Source organism: Camelus dromedarius, unplaced genomic scaffold (genome assembly GCF_036321535.1).
Source record: "Camelus dromedarius isolate mCamDro1 unplaced genomic scaffold, mCamDro1.pat HAP1_SCAFFOLD_121, whole genome shotgun sequence".
NCBI lineage: Eukaryota > Metazoa > Chordata > Mammalia > Artiodactyla > Camelidae > Camelus > Camelus dromedarius.
Genome location: NW_026989801.1, coordinates 2,304,327 through 2,320,956, shown reverse-complemented (window position 1 = coordinate 2,320,956; position 16,630 = coordinate 2,304,327). Strand labels below are relative to the sequence as shown.

At 38.8% G+C, this 16,630-nt stretch overlaps 1 long non-coding RNA gene across 2 annotated transcripts in view; it reads right to left on the bottom strand.

Moving 5' to 3' along the window:
- Nucleotides 1-810: 810 nt before the first annotated feature.
- Nucleotides 811-16,630, bottom strand: part of LOC135320792 (uncharacterized) — a 33,066-nt gene continuing 17,246 nt past the window's right edge. For both annotated transcript variants that reach the window (XR_010380121.1, XR_010380122.1), the window contains 2 exons: nucleotides 3,221-3,308; nucleotides 811-2,005 (listed from right to left, as the gene is read on the bottom strand). This is a non-coding gene — a long non-coding RNA (uncharacterized LOC135320792). The remainder of the gene's footprint in view (nucleotides 2,006-3,220; nucleotides 3,309-16,630) is intronic.

The following is a 16,630-nucleotide window of genomic DNA, read 5'->3' as shown; positions in this document are numbered from 1 at the left end:
TTTGTGGTCACTCTCATGCCAGAAAAGCTTTAAACTATATCCTTACTTTGGATTTGTTATTTTTCCCCTCTTCCAGCAAAATTGACTTTCCTTACTGTCTTGCCTTGAGGAATTTTTTTTCATAGTTCACTCTTTAGTAAACCATGCTTCTCGGGATGGGCTTGGCCTTACATATGATCAGTCATCCAACTCCCAGTGTGAGAGGATTCGGGCTCACCTCCTGCCCTCCTGTCAGGGCAACTGAAACTCAGTACAGGAGCCAACAGGCACCCCAGGGTTTCTAAGGCTCGTGTATCTCCCAGAATCCCTGCTTTCTGGTTTGTCTTGGCTTCTGAGGATTTCCCCTCACTTTCTTCACAATTAGCTGTGCAGCTTGAAAGATGAGGAAGGAAGGTTTTATTTCTTAATCAGCATTTTAAGAAACTTGTGTAATGAAGGTTTTCACGAGTTCCTAGAACCCTCCATTGCCGAGACAGAAAACAGACTAGATATTTTCTAAGTTTAGCTATCATGTGTATTTTTTCTTTTCTTTTGTTTTCTTAACTGCAAATAGACATTTTTTAATTTAAAAAAATAAGGCCCCAAATAGGATAGAGACTTGAAGGGGCATACAAAATTAAAGGGCAAAGACAGAAAAATGATAAATACTCTACAAGGTTAATATAATACTTACACTATGGATCAGATCAGCAATTCTCAGTAACAGCTAATTGAAATATGACCATGAGGTAAAACGTCTCTCCTGTCAGGAGATGACTAACAGAAAATAGAATTAATACAACCAACTAAAATTCTAAGTCTGGTGAGGTACAGAAGGCTACCAGCTAAATGTGTCTTCTTCTGGAAAAGAGGGAGGCTCACCAGCTCTTTACTGTGAAGCCTGAGTCCAGGGGAGGGCGGTGAAGTGAGCTCTGTAAGTACCCAATAGCAAACTTGTGATGAATAAAGAGATGTGAGCTTTGATGACAGAGATGATACTACTATTCACTTGTCCTTTAAAGTATGTCTTCACGTTCAGTGATCAATACCTCGGCGTCCTCAGGGATTGAGATTATAGGAAAATTCACAGCCCGGGCCCAGACCTCCTCTTTGAGCTCATGACAATGCACTTAGATGTCTCAAGGGCAACTCGAACTCCACCTGCAAAGATCTGACTTCATGGTGCTCCTCCCATAGCCGTCCTGCCCAGGGCCCCTGGTCGGGGGGCAAGGTCTCCCTGCCTCTCCCAGCTCAGGCCCATCACTCACAGATGTGACTGGACCCCTCCTTCAGGGCCCAGATTTCCTCAGTCACCGAGTCCCAACACCCACACCTGACCTACCAGGTACTCACTGGCACTCACTCAGCACTGACTGTGTTCTGGGGACCACGCTGCACACTGTACACACGTTATCTCACAGGATCTCCACAGCAGTCCTGGGAGGTCGGTACATCACTTCTTTAATTGATTAGATAAATTGTTTCTCTTCCTTGAGTGCGTCATCCAAAGTGACACGGCTACTGAGACACAAAACTGGGACTGAAAACCACTTGAACATTCTACACTCCTACACCTGGCAGCCACCCTAATCTGACTCATCACATCACCTTCTGCCGAGCCTTCTAAATGTTTCTAAGCATTCTACAAGACAAAAGTGATCTACGAGAGCGCCCCACTCCCGTACTTAAAATCTGTCAATGACGGCTCACTGCCCTTAGGAGAAAGCCCCACTGGGCCTGAGCACAGCCCAACGGCCCGGCATCCGTGTTCCCTGCGCGGCCATGCTGCCTCACCCACCATGCAGCACTACACTGACCGTGTCCAGGACAGGGATGCTGACTCCGTACAACCCGGGGCTCGTCTCAATCGAACAATGATCACCTTCTTCAGTGGTCATCCTCTTCAATGCTGTCTCTCAGAAAAATGTTTTCTCAGGATGAATCAATGTCTTTTTCCTTACAACTTCCCGTCATTGATAATGAGCTCCACCCAAAAGAGAGAAGGCCTAATTCTCAGTCTCTTTATCTGTAAAGTGAGAATAACAAGGAAATATGTGAAGTTTTAAGTGAAATAATATTCATGTGAGGCTGAGGGACAATTCCCAACATACAGTAAGCACTCAATATGTGCTTACTTAATATTAATAAGAATATATTGCATTCCAGCAACCTTAACTCAATGTTTTATGGCTTTGTCCAACAGACTACAGACAAACTGTTGGATGAACACCTTTGAGCAGATCAGCCCAAGTGTGCTGGGAGAGGTAAGCTCTGACTCCAGTTACAGCTGCAGCCGACCAGCACTACGGGGCGGGGGCAGTTTGCTCAAACTCTTACATGTTGCTTGAGCATTTAGTTGTCATTAATGAATAAAGACAGATGTTCTTTAGTCAAAGCTCCTGAAACATATATCTTCAAATATTGATGCAAATTTGATTTCAAGTACAATACTCTCACTAGAAATTATTTGAAAATGATAGTCTTAGCTCCTCTGCACTTCCAAAGGGCATGTTCTTAATGTATCTGACTACACAGAAAGTGTTGTTTAAAAGAAATTAAGATGAAGCCATCCTAAATAAGCTCTCAGTATCATCTGCACAAAGTCCCACCCAAGGGTCTCATTTCTCACTTCCACATAGTTGTTCAGGTAGCTTAACCTGGGTCTTTGTTTCTTATAACTCGGGGGTGGGAAGAGTTGTGAATAGATTTATGTAGCAAATATAAACCTAGGGTATTTGCTGTGTAGGAATCCTAGAAATAAACAAATTGATATATAGCCCTACCCTCAAGAAACTCAGCCTTTCCATTTACAACAGCATTAAAAATAAAATGAGAGATACATTTAACAAAAATTTACAAGATTTGTACATTGAATATTTTGATGTATCACCGAAATAAAATTTAAAAGATCTACATATATGGAAGACATCCCATGTTCATGGAATAGTAGACAATATTGTTAAAAATCTTAAGACTCCCCAAAGTGATTTACAAATTCAGTGGGATCCCTATCAAAATTCCAGCTGACTTCTTTGCAAAAATTGAAAAACTGATCCCAAAATTCATATGGAAGTGCATGGGGCCCAGGTCAGCCAAAACAGTCTTGAAAAAGCAGAGCAAAGTTGGAGGACTCACTTTAAAGGGTACTAAAAAGCTATAGTACTAAGTCAGTATGGTACTGGCATAAGTTTGGATAAATAAATCTATGAGACATAATAAAAACCCAGGGGGAATAACTTACATTTACAGTCAGTTTTCCACAATGTTGCCAACAACACTCCATTGAAAGAATAGTCTATTCAACAAATGGTGCAGGGACTGCTGAGTATCTGCAGGCAAAAGAATGAATCTGGAATCTGGACCCCCATATTTTAAATAACAAATAAAAATTAATTCAAAATTGATCACAGAAAGAAACATAAAAACTAAACCTATAAACTTTCTAAAAGAAGACACAGTATAAATCTTTGTGGTCCTAGGATATGCTTTGGTTTCCTAGATACAATATGAAGAGCACAAGTGATAGAAGAAAAAAGCAGATAAACTGGACTTCATCAAAATTAAAACCTTTTTGTTACAAAGGACATCATCAAGAAAGTGGAATGACAGGGGAAGTGGGTATCTCAAGTGATAGAGTGCATGCTTAGCAAGAAAAATAAAACAAATCAATACATCTAATTACCTCCCCTGTAAAGAAATTGTTTTAATGCTTAAAAAAACTAAAGTGAAAGGACAATCTGCAGAACAGGAGAAAAATTTTGCAAAGCATGTATCTAATAAGAGACTAGTATTCAGGATATATAAAAAATGCTTACAACTGAACAATACAAAGAAAATTGACCCAATTTTTAAATATGCCAAGGATTTAAATAAATACACAAATGGCCGATAAGCACATGAAAAGAAGCTCAGCATCACTAGCCAAATCAAAATCAAAATGAGATCTCATTTTACACCCACTAGGACGGATATAATCAAATCATGGACAATAACAAGTGTCGTTGAGGAGGCAGAGATACGTCATTTGCGGCCAGTGGAAAGGGACAATGGTGCAGCTTCTTTGGAGGAGTCTGGTGTTTCCTCAAAAGGTTAGAGTTATATGGCTCAGCAATTACACTCCTACATGTAGAGTCATCCCTCAGTATCCTCGGGGGGTTGGTTTCAGGAACCCCCCACCCTGGATTCCATAATCCAAGGATGTTCGAGTCCCTTTACAACCAGCCATCTGGATCCATGAAGTGGAAACTACAGATATGGTGGGCCAACTGTACAGCCAACAGAATGAAAACATATTCTCACAAAAGCTTGCACATCAATATTCATAGCAGTATCATTCAGAGTAGCCAAAGGTTACAAACAATATCCATCCATCAATGAATGGATAAACAAAATTACCAAGAATATGCCCACAAACTTTTGGTCATTGAATCTTAGAAAAAGGAGGTGAGAACATACAATGGAGTCAAGACAGCCTCTTCAGAAAATGGTGTAGGGAAAACTGGACAGCTGCATGTAAATCAATGAAGTTAGACTACTCTTTCACAGCATACACAAAAATAAATTCAAAATAGCTTAAAGACTTAAACATGTAGACAAGACACTATAAACCTCTTAGAAGAAAACATAGGCAAAACATCTGACATACATCTCAGCAATGTTCTCCTAGTGCAGTCTACTCAAGCAATAGAAATACAAGCAGAAATATACAAGTGGGATGTAATTAAACTTACAAGGTTTTGCACAGCAAAGGAAACAGTAAGCAAAACAAAAAGACAACCTATGGAATGGGAGAAAATATTTGCAATAAATGAGACTGACAAGGGCTTAATTCCCAGATTATATAAACACCTTTTACACTTGATAAAAAGAAAAACAAACAATTCAATTCAAAAATGGGCAGAAGACCTAAAGAAACATTTCTCCAATGAAGACATACAAATGGCCAATAGGCACATGAAAAAATGCTCAATATCATTATAAGAGAAATGCAAATCAAAACTGCAATCAAATGTCACATCTCACCAGTCAGAATAGACATCATTCAGAAGTTCACAAACAATAAATGCTGGAGAGGCTGTGGAGAATATGGAACCCTCATACACTGTGGTGGGAATGCAGTTTGGTGGAGCCATTGTGGAAAACAGTACAGAGGTTCCTCAAAAGACAAAATTTTGACCTCCCATATGACCCAGCAATCCCACTCCTGGGCATATATCCAGAAGGAACCGTAATTCAAAAAGACACCTACACCCCAATATTCACAGCAGCACTATTTACAATAGCAAGACATGGAAACAACCTAAATGTCCACTGACAGATGACTGGATAAAGAGGTTGTAGTGTATTTGTACAATAGACTACTATTCAGCCATAAAAAATAATAAAATAATGCCATTTGTAGAAATATGAATGGACCTGGAGAATGTCATTCTAAGTGAAGTGAGCCAGAAAAAGAAAGAAAAATACCATATGAGATCGCTCACATGTGGAATCTAAAAAAAAAAAACAAGCAAACAAAAGATAAACTTATCTACAGTACAGAAACAGACACACAGACATAGAAACCAAACTATGGTTACCAGAGGGGAGAGGGTGTGGGAAGGAATAAATTGGGAGTTCAAGATTTGCAGATACTGAGTATGTATAGAGTAAACAGCAAGTTTATACTGTATAGCACAAGAGAATATATTTAGTATCTTATAGTAACTTATGTTGAAAAAGAATATGAAAATGAATACAGGTATGTTCCTATATAAATGAAGTGTTGTGCTGTACACAAGAAAGTGATGAAACATTATAAACTGACTAGAATTCAATGAAAATTTTTTAAATAGACAAAAAACGAAAAAAAAGAAAAAGGATATTATCAAACAAAAAGAATAAAGTACTGATTGAGGCTACAACATGGATGAACCTTGAAAGTTTATACTAAAATAAGCCAGACACAAAAGGGCAAACAGTGCCCTTCTAGGTGAACTGTATCTAAGCGTTTATTGTACTATTCCAGTACATTCTCCGGAGGATTGAACTCTATCAAAATCAAAATAAAATGTATTATTCATTAAAATCATAAAATGATTCCTCACAGGAGGGCTTTAATTATTAAATGCAGAAATGCATGTAAAGCTCCTGGAACAACACTTTGCACGTCCACACACAGTCATTGCTGTCACTGCCACTCAGAGGGTGGTGCCAGCACTGATGAGGGCTGCCTCCAGTAGCTCCCCTGCAGACAGGAGTGAGGGCCTGTGCTCTGACAGGAAGGGTGACCGGGAACATGGGTTAGACAGAGCCACTCCCCAGACTCTGCGTTACCCAACTTTCTTATACAAACTGCTCCATCTAACATAAACACACTACAGGGATGTATCTTACGACACAGGGAATATAGCCAATGTTTTACAATAAATATAAATGGAGCATAACAATAAAAATTCTGCAACTATTGTACACCTGAAACTTATATCATATTGTAAATCAGCTATACTTTTATAAAAAGTTAAAAAATAATTTAAAAATGTTATCACTTTAGTATTCAATTCGGTTTATAAGTAACTACTAAACAGCTTAGAATGTATAAAACATTTAAGTGTGATAAGTTTGTTTACATAATTATTTACTTTCAGCCTCCTGCTAAAAGAGAAATTAAACAATTTTTTTAAACACAGCTTAACAACCATAACAACAAAAAGACAAAAGTGAGAGTGAAGACAAAATGGAGATTGAATACTTAAATGAAACCAGGGGAAGGTAAAGTCATAAAAATGAATGCCATGAAGTTAGGGTAAGTGTTAAAGGCCGACTAGAAATTCAGCTGTAAGATTCTTGGCAGCTAAAGCAAAAAGTAAAAGATGATGGGGCGGGTGGTAGAGCTCAGTGGTTGAGCCAGTGCTTAGCGTGCACGGGGTCCTGGGTTCAAGCCCCAGGGCCTCCACGAACAGAAAAATACACCTAATAACCTACCCCCCAAAAGAGCCCCAAAGAAAAGAAAAAGAGAAATTTCTTTACTAAAAATACCTGATATTAAATTTAGATTAAATACTTGAAAAAAAAAAAGAAAAATAGAAAAAGATGAGTGACACAAACGATAATGCCCGTGAGATAAATCTGCGGTGGCTGCTGGCACATCCCCATGTCTCACGTGGGAAAATCTGAAACATCCTTCTCACCACTCAGAGTCATCCTCAGCCCACCACACCCCTCCCCCTGTTAAATGCAGGAGCACAGGCAGGGCCCGGCCTTTGCTCTCTCTGTGTCAACACAGTGAGACAGGATGGAAGGGGGCAAAGCATAGCCATTGAAGGAAGGCCACAGCAATTCACATCAAAATGGTGAAGGATTCAACCCCCAATAGGCCTTGAGGCTCAGGATGAAGAGATTTAGCTTCTAGCAGATCTTGAGCTTCATTATACACCCATTGTAATAGTAACATGGTGAATAACATGCCCCAAGGCACCATGGCCATCCCAAGGCTAGCCACAAAATGTCAAAGGGTGGGAAATGGCCAACTCCCTGGGAATCCCAGCCCCCTTCCCTTAGGCTGCTCCTTCTAATTATTAGCATATGAAACAACCAAGCCCATGAAAACCAGCAATACAGCGCCACCTCGCGGTCAACCCTCTCTCCCTCTTCGGAGAAGGACCACACTCTGTGGAGTGTGTACCTATTTTTAATCTGAGCACCCAACCCCCACACCTCGTGGCCTTTCTCTTGCCTTTCAATGTGTCTCTGTGAATAAATCTACCTTTACTCAACAGTGGCTTGCTCTTGAATTCTTTCCTGCATGAAGCCAAGGACCCACGTCTGGTGGGGCACATTCCAGGGACTCAACCAAAGCCTGGGATACAGCCCTTCTCATGCCCCACATGTGTTTTCTTGTATCAACAGGACTGGGATGTGAAGGGAGTTCTGAGGCCCCAGCTAAGGGACAGAAGCAGCCCCCAGGACCAAAATGGCGGGCAGCCCCTCCCCCAGCAGGGGCCCTGAGGTCAGCCTGGTTCTCTGTGGTTCCCTGTTGTGCTGACCCCCTAGCCAGACAGGGTTCTCCTAGGCCTGTCACCACAAAACCCTTCTCTCCAAAATACAAGCACATCATGTCACAGTCCTCTTATTCAACCAGGAAGTTTTCAGCCCACTTTTTCCTTCCTTAGTAAAGAATCTATCTGTCCTCCCTCTCATCCCACCACTTCTTTCTTTGTGAGAACTCTGTACTCCCCACACACCATCCCGAACGCAGGTGCCTTGCTGGCTGGGACCGAGATGTTTCAGTCTCACACAGCCTGCATCCTTTCACTTTCCCCTTTCTACCTTAAAAAGCCTTTCCTGAGTCTCCCACCCCTCTGATTCTGAACTTCATATAATGCTGAGATTACAGTCACTATGTGCATACCTCCCAGGTTTTGACTAGGTTTCCTTTACAAGATCTTCACTAAGGAGCTGCATCAAGAAATTTAAAGAGTCTTTTCTTACATCAGAGTGGAGAAGCCTGCATAAAATTTAAATGGCTTTGAAGAGAGTTAACCTGGGACAGAGAGGTCACAGGTCTTAGTCAACAGTGTCACGAGGCAAAATGTTCTTCGAAGGCTCAAAGTGGCTTCTGAACATGGAGTCAGGAGGGAGGAGGTGCCAAGCTGTGAGTGGGATGAGTGACACTGGGTACGCTACCCCAGCTGGGGAAGTATTGGATTTTGTTCTAGTTTGCCAAAGAATTTCTTACTACCTTTTCTCTTATTGTCACATACCATTTCCTACGGATTAAGAAAATCAAAGTCAGTCATTTGGGCCACTTGGTAGAAGCTACACGGTGCCATTCACAGGGCTGGGATGTAACAGCCACACCAGTCTAGGTTGAAAGACCAGTGGGGGTATTTCCAAGGTGATCACGGGCATGCAGCAAACTCCCCAGCTTCAATTACCTCATCTCAAATGTGAGGCGAATAAAACTACCAAGCAAAGTGCGTGATGATTATGGCCAACATCTGTTTACTAGGTAATTGCCCGTAACAGCTGCCACTGAATTAGGAATGAGTATAATCAATGAGGCCCTGTCAACCTGGTTACACGCACCCTGCCTTCCTGCCTTGGTGGAGAAGCGGAGTTTGTTTAGCTGAAATGAATGCCCCCAGAGCAGCCCCGAAGGGAAAGCTCCCAGCTCTGCACGGCGAGGCGTGTTCCTTTCCTTCTCAGAGCTGATCACAGTTTGCAGTCGTCTGTTTTTACATTTATCCCTTTAGTACCTGCCTCCCCTCCGGAGTTTTTGCTTAAGCAGCACAGGTCCAGGTTTGTGTTGCTGCCTGCCGGATATTCTGGGCTGGGAGACAGGCGACCCCACGTCTGGCTCTGGTGCTGAATGGAGAGGGCAGAAAGCCCAGGGGCCCTTGCTGAACCGAGGCCCCAGCACCCAAAATTATGGTCTGACTTTGGGCAAATTACACAGTCTTCTTTACCCTAAGATTCCTCATCTGTTCATGAAAATAATTGCCCATGGCACGTAGAGTTTCAAGGATTAAAGGAAATCACCAAATTCACAACCTATTCAAGGAGCTACCAGTACGTCCTCAACAGGCTCATGCTACCTTTACGGCTGTGACACATGCTAAGCGGGGCGGAAGGACACAGTGAACACTGCTAAGTGCCTGTTTGTTAAGTGCTTCATGTGTGTTATAATACTGTTTACAACTTACAACAAACCCAGGAAGAAATGAATATTATAATGCACGTTTCATAGATTCACCAACAGTTTAATGGAGGTTACATTCTAGTCCAAGGTCCTTTGGTGAGGAAATGGTGAAGTAAACCTGAATCTGAGCCCAGGCCTTGGCTACACCTCTCTCCAATCCACCTCACCACTTGCCTATGAAATCCACCTGTCCAATACACGTTTGCACAGGCCAGCTCTTAAATGCAAAGTGTGCCACCGTTTGTCAATGTTCATTAATTACCATAAACTGCTCTCAGAAACCGCTACAGAAAAGACAGGTGAACCCATATCCCTGCCAACAAAGAAGAGATATTCTGCCTTGTGTTCTCCTGTAATGTGCAGAAACCCTTCCCTACACCACCAAATTCAAATGTATGCTTCCTCCATGTTTATGTTTGCACACGGCTTATTAAAGTAGAAGGTACCTGCAGTAATTCCATCTCGGTTCCTTTCCAAGTTTCCAGATTATCCACAATCAGTCTGTGAATGAAAATACTACAATGTGAATGAAAATACTACAACCATGTCTGTAAACAAAGAATGCTGAAACCAAGTCATCAAGGCTGCCGCCACCCCCCAGCGTGGACAGACCTAAAGCCCAGCCTCTACAGCCACTCACAATGGTGCCCTCTGAACAGACTGAGAATAAGAAGACAGGATAATTGCCCTAGATAGCTAGGTGCTTGTCTAAAGAATGAATCCAGTGAGGCCAAATGATACATAGAAAGGCACTAAATTCTTGAACTTGAGATACCTGTCTTTCTTTAGATAACAAGCAATCTTTTATTGTTCTAACTACCTGGTCTCTGTTGTAAAGCTCCTATGGATCCTAGCTCCTCCCCAACCTCTTCGGAGCAGTCCCTCAGAGCTATCTGAGAGGCTGTCATCCCGGCTCGAGTCCTCCTGCCAAATAAAACATAACTCAACTTTTAGGCTGCACATGTATTTCAGTCAATAGTTTTGGACACCATGAAGGGACCCAGAGCAGATTTCTCTCCACCTGAACTCTCCAAGTAACCAGAACCTTGGTACCAGCAGTGGCCCTTTGTGCCCATCCGCCTCCTCGGGGAGTACAGATGAATTTGGATGAGTCTATACTCATTCTCAGATCTCCCATATTGGTTGATAATCCTGAGTTTTATTTGGCGGTGTATCCAGGTACCTGGCCCTCCAGGTGAAAGATACTGGGGGCAATTACCCACCCAGTGGAGACATACTGGGTGGGGCCTGGTTGAAAGATAACGGGAAATACCCACCTTTAGGAGACGTCCGAGGTGGGGCTGGTTGAAAGATACCAGGAAAATACCCAGTGGAGACGTCCCGAGTGGGTCCATGTTGAAAGACACTGGAGTCAGGACTGAGTGGTTAGGTAAGAGGCTGGTCTAATGCTTTCCTCAATTTGGTTACCTCCATTGAATTTTTCGTGATAAAAGTAAAACTCTAATGAGGAACATTTGAATTCCAAAAATGGGACCCTCCTCCTGGCTGGTAACAGCTTTCTCGGATGACTGAGAAACTTGCAGGAGTGGTAGAGGCAAAGACTTCATGCCATACAGTTGTCCCTGCGGGAAAACCTACTAGCAATTTTATTCTGACAACCCTACCTTAGAATGGGGAATAGAACTTTCAAAAAAAAAAAAAGAAAGAAAAGGAAAAAAAGAAAAAGAAATGACAGATAGCCAGCCTCCAAGTAATACCCCAGCCAAGTTTATATACATACAAACTTACAACTTTAATTGGGAATTAAAAAAAAAAAAACTCACTCTGAAAGTAACTAACCAGGCCTGATAAAAACATTTTTTGGAATTCAGAACTTATAAAAACCAAAACCCCTTTAGGGGGAACTTGGATTTCTCTTCCTGTGTCCTTGAAATGTAAACGTTTTACCTTTCTCTGGATGTTTTATGTGTGTGTATGTATGTATATATGTGTTTCCTTTTTTTTTAAAGGAAAACTTGGACTCTGCCATGCAAAAGGTACAAGTATTGTGTACATATGGTGGCCACACGAATAAATTGGGATTCTCAACTATCCTTTGAACCAATTTTCAGGCATCTTGCCATCTCAAACTTTGTTGCATCATCCTGGACCACAAATGGCTTTACCGTTTGGAGAGTAAACTTTTGAATTTTATTTAGGCAACACCCCCACTCTCATGTGGAAAAATCTCTTCATTTTATTGGTTTAAAATCAGTGTGTGTGTGTGTGTGTGTGTGTGTGTGTGTATAAATTGATGGCCATGTGATGGATCCCTTAATTTGGAAAAAATTTTAAATTGGTGAAAGTTGAAAGAGCTCTCATTATAATCAGCCATTTTATTGGTACCTATTAAAATCAAGTTTAAAGGTAGAAAATATATATAAGGTTAATCTAAGAACTTTGTTAAAAAAAACTGGTTTAAAAAGCTACATTTGTGTTTTTCCTTTCCCATCAATGGTTTTAGAGATGCTAATAAAATCTTAGAATAATTAATGTTAATTAGGTTGAGTAACTGGAAAAAGGAATGTAAAAATGTCGAAAGATTTTTTTCTTAACAAAACAAAACAAAAAAAATGATAAGGGGCTTATCCCAAATGGGTAAATATTTTTAGATGGTTATTTTGAATGAGATAAATAAAATGGACATTTTTGGATTTAGGTACAAGGTTTTGATACTACACTACATAAAGTTAAAAAAAAAAAAATGGCCAAAGAGATCACCTACTGCCCTCCCAACATTAAAGTTCAAACAAGTCCGTTTTATTTACCCCAGTTTAAAATGTATGTATTTATAGGGCTATATATATATATATATATATATATATATATATCTAGACTGAGATATTTGATCAATGATTGGGGCAACAGACCAATTAATCAAATTAAAAGTTGAGAAGGGCCTAAGTTCTTTGGCTTAAACTTGGGGATCCCAGAGGCTTTTCTATAAAATTAGATACAGTGAAAAAAAAAGAAAGAAAGAGAAGAAAAGAAGAAAAAGGCTTCTGGCACTCCTTCTAGAAATAAAAATTATTGATTAAACCTAATAAATATTTAAATTAAAGGTATAAGAGTTAATAAATTTGAGATAAAAGTTTGTAAAATTGGTATGTTTAAATGGGCTTTATATAAACTTTTTGCTTAATTATGTTGTGGGATAGATATATTTCAATAGAAAAACGCTTCCCCTTCTTGGTATTACAAGGCTGGACACATTTCTGTCCCTCGGAAAATATTAATTGAACAATCTAAAGGAAACAAATAGAGTTACATGAGCCATACAATATAATGTAAAACTAAAAACTAATATTCAGTGGCTAATAAAAAAATATAATAAGAGCCTTACCCTGGGTTTAACTTATAACTCAAGGAAAAGAGACCTTACTAAATGCCTTATGCAAGCTTTGGAAGAGAAGATAAATTGAACCTTAAAGTTTTAAAACATGGAATTCTTTGTTTACAGCTCTTCTCACTGATACAAAAAAGCCAAATAAGGAGATACAATTGGGCCTAGGTGACAGAGCAGTTCTCTGGGGAACTGGAAGTGTCTGTCATTGTCTTGCAGATCAGAAATGTAAATACAACAAACAGTGACCTAGGACTGAGCCTAATCAGCTCAATGAAATAAAACTTAAGGCCAAAGAAATTTTTGGAATTTTAGAACTCAGAACTCTGACGGGTCCGTCAGAATTTGTCAAGAAATCTTAAATGTCTTTTTCATAAATAGTAAGCCTTAGTGATTTGATCCAGCAAATTCAGCTTACTCCAGCTATTATTATACCTATCTCATAAGTAAGTTTTAAAGTGAAGATATGAGATCTCTAGCTTTTGTCTGTTTATAAGCCTGCATTCACATTATAGATATGAGATATTTCTACTGCTAAAAAAAAAAAAAAAAAACAAAGTCAAAGAGCTCTGCTTAATTTACATAAAAAGTAAGAGTTTACAAATCAAGTATTTTTAAAATAAAAACTATGTTGACCTTCAGGTTCACGTGAACAGGAAAATATTCAATATTAAGAGAATACTTGGTATTGTTTAGTTTAAGTATGTTCTAATTAATATAGACATCTTTAAATTCATCAATATTAAGTATAATACCTTTACTGTACCTAGGTTTAATGAAAGTCAAATAAGATCCTGTTATATCTGTTGCAGAATTGTCAAAAAATATAATAGTAATGTGGTGTGATAAAATTTTAAGTAAATTAAATACAAATGAGATGAGAGTTTTGGATAAATTTTTTTAAATATATATTTAACAAGTATGCGTAAGATAATCTCTAAATGTTTGGTATCTAAATTCTAGAGTTGTGCTAAATTAAGTTAGATGATAGGATTTTATTTAATAGCTATGCCATTTTGAGATAAAATAAGATTGAAATATGAATTACTTAACATATGACTTCCTCTTACAGAGAAACTATAGGTGTTTAGAAATATTAATAAATGCTTGGTGCCACTCTGAAATAGTCTCTGTTATTAAGGGAAAGATCTCAGTATCCTTGGAATGTAAGATAAATGTGTAAAGGAAGATATAAGGAATGGAATTATATTTTGTTAATGAAAAATAGTGACTTTGTCCTGAAGCTGGTTACTTCTGAATGGAAGAAAAAATAAGGGACACAATAATACGAGTATAGAAAGCTGTGGAAGGCTTGTAGAAGAGGAACCCTGAGGAATGTTTCGTACGTGGTCGGAATTGGCTAAGTTTAGAATCAATTTGGGCAAAGTAAATGAATCTTCGAAGTAAGCTGGTACAAGACAAGATTTGGTTTTCTCTCTGTTAAGGGGACAAAATTTTCTTAAAATATTAATCCACCTTCAGTAACAAATTGTAAAGCTTCTTATGCGACTTAAGTGATCTGTTGTGTCTTTACCTTTGAAATATTTTCTTGTTAATGAGTAAGTACTACTTTACAGTGATCTATACGTTTATCTGACCAAGTGTTTTGAAAACTTTAACAAGCTCCCCAAATATCAATTTCTCATTAAAATTCTTTTAGTCTCCAGTTAACTTTGGGATGCTACAAAGGGTCCCTGAAATATCACAAAGAGAGATTTTAAAGTAGTAAGTTTCATTTGGCATGTTAAATAACATGTGAAGTATTGTCAAATGAATAATAAATCTTCCTAGGTTATATTGTATGAGAAAATATTATTAATATAGATATTCTAGAAATTATATGGACTTCCTAAAATTCTAGTTTATCTAAAATGTTACCAGTCATAATTCTGATTATTGTGACCAGGTCTCTTTATAGATTACAGTGTAACGTTGTTTAACCATGCTGTTAATTCTGTTGTCATTTATAGGCAGGTAATTGTTTTCTTCTGATGATTTTGCAAAATACTCTCTCTTTAAGGAGATTTACTGATTTCTAATAAATTTCACAACTATAGCACTGAAATAAACTAGGTAAGAAATTTTAAAGGTCTAATGAAAACTCTGATTAAAAGAATTAGTTACGTGGGACTGAGTAAACTGATGAATCTGGTTACAATTTTTGATTTTGTCTGAAATACTACTGGCTTTTAACCTGTTTCCCAGACATAAAGAAACTCTTCTCCTTAAACTAGTTATGATTCACGGCAATTTGATAAATTATACCTATGTAAGCAGACTTAGAACAGTTATCTTTTCTCTCTATCTGATCCCTCAAGAGACTAAAAACTTTTAGGTCCCCAGTGGTGCTATCAGATAAATTAGGAAGATCGTCTCCTAACAGGTATAGGAATCTCAAGGTATTTTAAGGACTTCAAAAAGAAAAGAATTTACCTAAATCTGTTAGGCAGAGATCTATGACAGGCCCTTGACGGGGCTTTCCTGGCCTTAGAAAACCTTATTAACATTCTAGCTTAAAAGTCCTTATTAAAACTTCCAACACAGCCAATTTAAAAAAGCCTATATGATCAAATAATCAGACTTAACTTGTAAACAAATTCACCTTGATTTGACTGTATTTGATAAAAATGAGGGAACTTCAGAGAGAAAAAAGATTATATTTTAGTGGATATTAAATTCTCGTTTTGTTAATTGAGGTCTATATTTAGTAAGACACTTCCCAGATCATTACTTGCTGTTATGTTACATTGCTGCAAAGTTTAATTGAATTATTAAAAGGACACTGTATGTTTCTTTCTGAAGCTTAGTAATATATCCTTGGGTAAAGATCCAATGCCCCATGACCTGCAGCCAGGGGATTATACATACTGGAACAGGCGTGACTTCAAAACATGTCTCCAACATGAATGGAAGGACCATTTATCAGGTACTCTTAACTAGACCATACAGACCAAAGCTGAAGGAAACTGACTTTCGGATTCATTTCCAATCAGAAAGAGCCCCTGCAGTGCACTGGCCTATAGAGCACTGCTCACCTTAAAACAATGCCCAAATGGAGAAAAAGCTACCAGGCCAGGATGAGAAGAAGATGACATATGAGGTAGACAGCTGACCCAAGTCACCAGACCAGGCCTGTATACCAATTATTTTGATAATTTCTCCTACCTTTGATTATGAACTACTCCAATTGTTAACTTTATGGTAAATTACCTATGTCTAGTACTTCTGTGTTACCTTGGTGGGTTTCCCTACACCAAGGCTCTAACTAGATAGCCCTCAGGAACTTTACTCTTAAAAGAAATTATAGTTCCGTTTAGGCCACAGTTGATATTACAAGGTGGGTGACCTCACCTGGCCAATTAATACCTGCTTGGAGCCTGACCATAAATACGAACTTTCTCATAAGATCACTCAAACTCAATCAGAAACACAAGCAAAATTTTAACCCAAAAATATAACTTCTCAACTATTAAATTCTTAATCGTGACTCTATTAACATTACTAGCTTTATTACTTTTATCCTGTCTATTTTATAAGATTGTTTTCTCTTACATTTCCCAATGTGTAACTAGGCCTACAACAAGATTGATGATGGCAAAACATATTGAAGAAATACATAAAGTTTATAA